This window comes from Arachis stenosperma, chromosome 7 (assembly GCF_014773155.1).
Source record: "Arachis stenosperma cultivar V10309 chromosome 7, arast.V10309.gnm1.PFL2, whole genome shotgun sequence".
Classification (NCBI taxonomy): domain Eukaryota; kingdom Viridiplantae; phylum Streptophyta; class Magnoliopsida; order Fabales; family Fabaceae; genus Arachis; species Arachis stenosperma.
Window position 1 is genome coordinate 56,138,436 of NC_080383.1, and position 9,253 is coordinate 56,147,688.

Sequence of the window (9,253 nt, forward strand, 5' to 3'; positions counted from 1 at the left end):
ATGAGATGGTGAGCTCCCTGGGTAGATGCAAGGGTGTGGTGCGCCCCACTTGCTCCAGGTTGAGATGATTGTGAGCTTCCTAGGTAGATGCAGTGGTCACCCCACTTGCTCCAAGATGACGTTTATGATTGATCTTAGTCTCCCTGGGCAAACACAATGACTCGCCTCCACTAGTTTCAGGTGAGATTTGAGATTCCTTTGACCCAGCCACGCGATGGATGATTGATTATTTATATATATGCATATGCTTTAAGCTTTGCGTCGCTGGGACTGTCCAGGGTTCGCTACCGGACATGTCAGATTTGGCTGGATAACCGACAGATGATATCATTGGCCATAGAACAGACATGCATCATATGCATCTGTATGACTTGTTTGAGTGTGCATATTTTAGTTTGCCTAATTGTTTATATATACATATATGCAACCTGATTTATATGTTGTATCTGCCTTTTTAATTGCGTATTACTTGTATGTTCTGTATGTCTGTGCAACTGAGATGCCCCTCGTCTGGTGGATGAGTGACGAGGGCAGTTCCACTGATGATTAGGAGGTTTGGGATGACAAGAGGAGAATAGCTAGATTAGAATTAGAATCCCTTTAATAGATTACCGATATTTCTAGTTTAAAATTAATTTTACATTAGAATCTGAGTGCCAAAGTTCTAGGAATGCCTCTGACTTTTTCGGGACCTTATATATTAATTATGTGGGCACCTTTACCATACTGAGAACCTCCATTTCTCATTCTATACATGCTGTTGCTTTTCATATACAGGACGTGATGCACCTCGCTAAGCGTGCTAGATTTGCTTTCTTGGAAGCAAAAATTTATCTGTTAGGATTTTATTTTCTGTTTTAATTTATGTAGTTAGTTCTCCACTTTTGTACCTTATGTTGTATATCTCTCTTAGAGGATTCTTTTGGAGAAACAGGACCTTACTGGTGTATATGTTTTGTTGGGCTATATATATATTCTGGCCGGCCTTTACTTTGCTTTTGGTTTTCTGTATAAGCTTTCTACCTTATCATTCTTCGTGAGCGTTGTATCTTCGGTTTGTTTTGATCATACTCCTTTTCTTTCAAGGCTCCTAGATATATTATCCTTGTTATATATGTATGTATTTTATTTTTAGAGGTCGTAGCATCTCACCATCTTTGATTTACGACCTAGACGTAAGTCACTGTGTGGTAGGGTATTACAATCTTCACCCCCTAGAGGACTTTCTTCTCGATCTGCTCGATTGCTCCGTCTTCAGAGATCAGCTATCAATCTTAAAAACTTTTCTTCCAGCTCCTTTCGTCGTTATACCTCCCTTCATAGTTCCCGTTCTGCTTCCTGTTGACACTTAGCCTCTTGTTGGAGTTGTTCTAATCGTCCATGGTGGCCATGGACTAAACTCAATATCTCCGTTGGGTGTGGAGGTTCTTCATCTTCTAGTGGATGCATCTCTAATAGAATTTGCCTCAGCTGGGGGTTTCCCAATGTTTCTTCTCCTTGAGAAACATGCATTCTTTCCCGTGGTGGAGGTATTACAAGTACCAGGTCATCTCGCTGGGGCTCAGGTTCTGATTCAGACGTCGTGTGGCCGTCTTCATACTGATTGTCCACCATTATCAAGGGTCAAATTCTAGATTCCTCAACAACGGCGCCAATATTCCGAGGGTTATCTGAAACGTTGATTTGGACCTGGACGTGAGGTCAAGAAACCTTCTGAGGCAGTATCCGACTTGTTTGGTACCAAGGTGCCGCCGTCTGAGTTCCTTGTGAGAAGGTGGGGGTAGTACCTACAAGAGACCCCGATGCTTAAGTTAGCAAAGACTTTAGGCATGTTTTAGTTGATTAGAACGTTCTTATACCTGAGGAGTGTTAGTGTATTTATAGTAGAGTTGATAACCACCTTTGTTGGAGTAACTCCACCTTTATTGATGGATAACCATTCTCTTTATCTTAGGAGTTTGTTAGGATCTATCTTTCAGGAAAAATAAACATAGTATGGGAGATTTGAGGAGGCAATTACTTGTTTGGACAAGTAGGGCTGGGCTCCCTTCGTTGTGTCCGACCTCCTTCGTTGTGCTTATTGGGCCTGGCTTTTATGTTTTGAGTCAGGGTATGAACAACATTGAAAGACACAGAAACACTAGTTGCAACATATGTTGACAGCATAGCCAATGATAACAAAACTCATAGGTTTGTATAAATTTATCTATATTTTTCACACTTAAAATTTTTGTTTGAATTTGTGTTAATATTTATTTGAACAGAGGTGAAATATTAGCTAAATCAAGCCAATTTAGTGCCAAAATATCATCATTTAAGACACTGTGTCTAGAAAATTGTATAGATGAAAATGTAAGGTCCCCTACTATTTATAAACACGTGTGCACTCTACCATGTTAAGTAGAACTAAACTTTATAATTTACTAACAGATACTTAATGTGTTAGCTTCAATGTTAACATATGATGAAAGTTTAATGTCAGAATTGGTACATGCCAGCAACATTTGCAGTGAGTATATAAAAATATTTTAAAAAATAATTTTTAAATATAGTTCATTCTTAAATTATGATTTTCTTTGTCTTCTATAGCAATACATACTAGATGAGGAGGTATCGTCAAAAAATATGCGAAAAAAAATATCAAGAGAATTTTATGGGGAAGGTAGATTAATTACCTTAGAAAAGTGATTGAATTATTTGCCCTTAAAAAAGTGATTGAATTATTTGCAATTTAATTTTTGTATTTTTTCATTTTTTGTTTATTGACAATTAAAAAATTATTAGATGTTTGCTAGCGTCAAAGAAGACAATAATCATTGGTACTTAGTGGTGTTTGATTTTCGAAAGCAAGAAGTTATTTTATTCAATTCAAAACCTGATCTATCTAAAAAGGAATCAAAGGAATTGACCATTAAAAGATTGGTAATATTTTTGTTTGATAATCTTATTAGTCTAATTTTTATTATATTTGTAAATGTTAAATAGTTAAAATGGATGCAGCTTTGTATATCAAAGTCATGTTACAGGATCCCACATTTTATAACTCCAAACACACTGTAATACCAAAAGTTTTAAAATTTATTGTCGTCATGTCAGATGAAATCGGGAGATGTGAAAAGTATTTGTTTTATTTATAGTTTAATCAACAAAATTATATTGCACTCCAACTGAATATTTTAATTGAGCGTAACTTACTTTGTAAAAATGATGGAGGTGTTTGGGTGGTTCAATGGATGAGAAAATATAGCTGGTGCGATCAATATTCTTGTATTAATGTAAGTAGTTGTAGCATAATATAAAAAATTAAGTATCTATTTCTAATTACATGAATAATTTTTTTTTCTTTTTACAGGTTCACGATAAAATTCGGATGAGACTTGTTTTGGATCTCATATTGCATCAATACAATGTGAAAAGGGATGTTGTCATCTAAAGTTGCCAAAAAAAATTACAAGAAAATGAATGCCAAGTATAGGACTTTAGTTAAAAAGTAGAATGTATTAGTGTTAGATCTCTAAATTATTTATTTGTCTATTGTTAGTATGATATTCCTTTTTTTTTAATATTTGTTATTTCTGCTCATGTTATTCATTTTTTTAATTGTTATTTAATTTCATTTAAAGTTTGTTAATCTTTATTTAGTTTGTTATATGTTAAATATATAATTTATGATTATATATGTTCCTAAAACATTATTAGAATTAGATCTTTGAACGTATATTTTAATGTAAAATAGTCTATATTTAAATGGAAAATGATTTATACTCAAAAGTTTCTAAAATAATTTTTTATTTAACATAACTGTACGATGAATGAAAACACATAATAATAATAATAATAATAATAATAATAATAATAATAATAATAATAATTCAAGATAGAACCGTTAAAAAACAAAAATTATACCATCTAAACTTAAATTTTTATTTATCCAAAAAAATATACAAAAAGGGTAAGTTTAGATGGATACATAACATCCTTTATTCTTCTAAATTATAATTATTATAAGATAATTGTTAAAATAATTTTTTTAATAGTTATACTATAGGTAATTTTTCATTATTTGTTAACTTTTTTCAATATTTACTTTCGAACTTCTTTAAATACTCTAGTTTAGATTTCTATATTTTTCTTGTCTTTATCTTCTACATCATAAGTATAGTATTTCTTTAAAGTAAACGAAAGTTGGAGTATATCAATACTGACAAACATGACAAAGATTATCTTAAGCAAAAATATTATATTTTACAATTAAAATACATAATTAGAGTACAAAATTAGAGTATATGAATACAATTAGTCATAAAAATTAAGTGATTATACGCTGGATAGTAAAGGAGAAGTTAAATGTAGTAGTAATAACAAGAAAGATAACAATTTTCATAGTCATGACATCAAGAGAAATCCATACAAATAAGTTTTTTATTAAACTTTCATTAATACGAACATTTTCAAGTTTTTTTTGCTTATTGTCCTTAATAATAAAAAATATACTATTCCATTGATAAAAAAATGTACAAATGTATTAGCACATGCATAGCACGGACATCAAGAGAAAAATTATTTGAAATAATAAAAAATATATATCTTTATAAAAAAATATTTAACATATTGAAAAAATGAAAAAACAAAAAATCAATAATTTCTTATAATGTTGGGACAATATAACATAACCACCAATACTTTTTTTACAATGATATTTATAGGTTGTCTCCTAAATTTTTTCAGAAGTGAAACGACCGCTACATTTTTTTCTAGCAAAAACTTCGAATAATAAATAGCTTATTGATGAGCGGATAATTTGTACGCTTTTTGGCATTGTTTTTAGTATGTTTTTAGTATGATTGAGTTAGTTTTTAGTATATTTTTATTAGTTTTTAATTAAAATTCACTTTTCTGGACTTTACTATGAGTTTGTGTGTTTTTCTGTGATTTCAGGTATTTTCTGGCTGAAATTGAGGGATCTGAGCAAAAATCTGATTCAGAGACTGAAAAGGACTGCAGATGCTGTTGGATTCTGACCTCCCTGCACTCGAAGTGGATTTTCTGGAGCTACAGAAGCCCAATTGGCGCGCTCTCAACGGCGTTGGAAAGTAGACATCCTGGGCTTTCCAGCAATATATGATAGTCCATACTTTGCCCAAGATTTGATGGCCCAAACCGGCGTTCAAAGTCACCTACAGAAATTCCAGCGTTAAACGCCGGAACTGGCACCTAAATGGGAGTTAAACGCCCAAACTGGCATAAAAGCTGGCGTTTAACTCCAAGAAGAGTCTCTACACGAAAATGCTTCATTGCTCAGTCCAAGCACACACCAAGTGGGTCCGGAAGTGGATTTTTATGTCATTTACTCATCTCTGTACACCTTAGGCTACTAGTTTTCTATAAGTATGACCTTTTACTATTGTATTTTTCATCTTTGGACATCTAGTTCTTAGATCAGATCTTGGTTCTTCTGGTTCCCTCTCTGGGGCCGAAACCAATGATCACTCTTGTTCTTATGTATTTTCAACGGTGGAGTTTCTACACACCATAGATTAAGGTGTGGAGCTCTGCTGTACCTCGAGTATTAATGCAATTACTATTGTTCTTCTATTCAATTCCGCTTGTTCTTTGTCCAAGATATCACTTGTTCTTCAACTTGATGAATGTGATGATCCGTGACACTCATCATCATTCTCACTCATGAACAAAGTGACTGACAACCACTCTTGTTCTGCAAGCATCTGAGGCTCTAGTGTTTATCTCTTGGATTCCTGATAACACGATGCATGGTTGATCGCCTGACAACCGAGTGCTCGCCTGACAAACGAGCCAGCCATTCCGTGAGATCAGAGTCTTCGTGGTATAGGCGAGAACTGATGGCGGCATTCAAGAGAATCCGGAAGGTCTAACCTTGTCTGTGGTATTCTGAGTATGATTCAATGATTGAATGACTGTGACGTGCTTCAAACTCATAGCAGGCGGGGCGTTAGTGACAGACGCAAAAGAATCGATGGATTTTATTCCGGCCTGACCGAGAACCGACAGCTGATTAGCCATGCTGTGACAGAGCATAGGAACATTTTCACTGAGAGGATGGGAGGTAGCCATTGACAACGGTGAAACCCTACATGAGCTTGCCATGGAAAGGAGTAAGAAGGATTGGATGAAGGCAGTAGGAAAGCAGAGAGACGGAAGGGAAGGCATCTTCATTCGCTTATCTGAAGCTCTCACCAATGATATACATAAGTATCTCTATCTTTATCTTTATGCTTTATTCGTTTATCACTATACCCATTTGAGTCTGCCTGATTGAGATTTACAAGGTGACCATAGCTTGCTTCATACCAACAATCTCTGTGGGATCGACCCTTACTCACGTAAGGTATTACTTGGACGACCCAGTGCACTTGCTGGTTAGTTGTGCGAAGTTGTAGTGATCACAATTTCGTGCACCAAGTTTTTGGCGCCGTTGCCGGGGATTGTTTGTGTATGGACAACTGACGGTTCATCTTGTTGCTTAGATTAGGTATTATTTTTCTTCAGAGTTCTTAAGAATGAATTCTAGTGTTTCAAGGTGATGTTCTTATCATCACCAAAGCTGATTGATCATCATCAATTTAGCTCTTGAATGCAATGTCCTGCTGAAGCTTAGCTAGCTATGTCTAATTCCTTTAGACTAAAGCTTTAGACTAACATTGCATGATTCCTGGAATTCTCATTAAGAATTTTGATACCTTTATTTTCTTCTTCCACTTAATTTTCGAAAAATCCAAAAAAATTACAAAATCATAAAAACAAAAAAATATTTCTTGTTTAAGTCTAGTGTCTCATTTTAAGTTTGGTGTCAATTACATGTTTCTGTTCTTCTTGCATTTTTCGAATTTATGCATGTGTCTTCATTAATCTTCAAGTTATTCTTGATGATTTCCTTGTTTTGATCTTTGAATTCTATTGACTTGAGTGTTTTGTTATTTCTCATGTGCATTCTCATTTTGTTAGTGTCAATAGTATACAAACTGCTAAGTTTGGTGTCTTGCATGCATTGTTATTTGATTTTAGTTGCATTCTGATTATTCCTCATTATTAAAAATCCAAAAATATTTTTAATTTGTGTCTTTTCAAGTCAATAATACAGAGAATTGAAGATTCAGAACATACTGCAGAGGAATTATACAGAAAAAGCTGGGCATTCAAAATGCCCAGTGAAGAAGACAGACTGGCGTTTAAACGCCAGCCAGGGTGCCTGGCTGGGCGTTTAACGCCCAAAAAGGTAGAGTTTTGGGCGTTAAACGCCAGAATGTGCACCATTCTAGGCGTTTAACGCCAGGATGGCACAAGGGGGAAGATTTTGTTTTTCAAATCAATTTTTTTTCAAGTTTTCAAAGTTTTTCAAAATCAAATCTTTTTCAAATCATATCTTTTCAATCAAATGTTTTCAAAATCAATTTCTTTCCTTTTTCAAAGATACTTACTAACAATTAATGATTTGATTGAACATCTCAAATTTGTTGCCTTTTCTGTTGAGAAAGGTTTTATGTTTGAATCATATCTTTTCTTGTTAGGCAAGTCATTAATTTTTAAAATCAAATCTTTTTAAAATTGTTTTCAAATCATATCTTCTCAATCACATCTTTTTAAAAAACCAATCATATCTTCTTAACCACATCTTTTTCAAAATAGTTTTCAATCAAATCTTTTTGACTTCTAATTTCAAAATCTTTTTCAAAAATCACTTGATCTCTTTCCCACTCTTGGTTTTCGAAAATTAATTAGTGTTTTTCAAAATGTTTTCAAAATCATTTACTTAATTTTCGAAAATTACTTCCCTTCTTCTCACATCTTTCTATTTATGGACTAACACTATTCCTTAATGCAAAATTCGAACTCCATCTTCTTTGATAAGTTCGAATTTTCTACTTCTGCCTTCTATTTTTCTTTTCCTCTGACACCTCAAGGAATCTCTATACTGTGACATAGAGGATTCCATATTTTCTTGTTTTCTTCTCTTTCATATGAGCAGGAACAAAGACAAAGGCATTCTTGTTGAAGTTGACCCTGAACCTGAAAGGACCTTGAAGCAAAGGCTAAGAGAAGCTAAGGCACAACTCTCTGTAGAGAACCTAACCGAATTCTTCAAAGAAGGAGAACCCATGGCAGCCAAAAATAACAACAATGCCAACAATGCAAGGAAGGTGCTGGGTGACTTTACTGCACCTACTCCCGACTTCTATGGGAGAAGCATCTCTATCCCTGCCATTAGAGCAAACAACTTTGAGCTTAAGCCTCAATTAGTTTCTCTAATGCAACAGAATTGCAAGTTCCATGGACTTCCACTGGAAGATCCTCATCAGTTCTTAGCTGAATTCTTGCAAATCTGTGACACAGTCAAGACTAATGGGGTTGACCCTGAGGTCTACAGACTGATGCTATTCCCTTTTACTGTAAGAGACAGAGCTAGAATATGGTTGGATTCTCAACCTAAAGAAAGCCTGGACTCTTGGGAAAAGCTAGTCAATGCCTTCTTGGCAAAGTTCTTTCCACCTCAAAAATTGAGTAAGCTTAGAGTGGAAGTCCAAACCTTCAGACAGAAGGATGGAGAATCCCTCTATGAAGCTTGGGAAAGATACAAACAATTAATCAGAAATTGTCCCTCAGACATGCTTTCTGAATGGAGCATCATAGGTATTTTCTATGATGGTCTCTCTGAACTGTCCAAGATGTCTTTGGATAGCTCTGCTGGAGGATCTCTTCATCTGAAGAAGACGCCTACAGAAGCTCAAGAACTAATTGAAATGGTTGCAAATAACCAATTCATGTACACTTCTGAAAGGAATCCTGTGAACAATGGGACTAATCAGAAGAAAGGAGTTCTTGAGATTGATACTCTAAATGCCATACTGGCTCAGAACAAGATATTGACTCAACAAGTCAATTTGATTTCTCAAGGTCTGTCTGGAATGCAAAATGCACCAAGCAGTACTAAGGATGCTTCATCTAAGGAAGCAGCTTATGATCCTGAGAACCCTTCAATGGAAGAGGTGAATTACCTAGGAGAACTCTATGGAAACACCTATAATTCTTCATGGAGAAATCACCCAAATTTCTCATGGAAGAATCAAGAGAGACCTCAACAAGGTTTCAATAACAATAATGGTGGAAGAAACAGGTTTAGCAATGGCAAGCCTTTTCCATCATCTTCTCAGCAACAGACAGAGAATTCTAAGCAGAACCCCTCTGACTTAGCAACCATGGTCTCTGATCTAATCAA

General features: G+C 34.7%; 1 non-coding gene across 1 annotated transcript; it reads right to left on the reverse strand.

Annotated features, from left to right (window-relative positions):
• Positions 1–8,540: 8,540 nt before the first annotated feature.
• LOC130942507 (small nucleolar RNA R71) lies at positions 8,541–8,648 on the reverse strand. Its single transcript, XR_009071074.1, has one exon. It is a non-coding gene; the product is annotated as a small nucleolar RNA R71 (small nucleolar RNA).
• Positions 8,649–9,253: the final 605 nt, after the last annotated feature.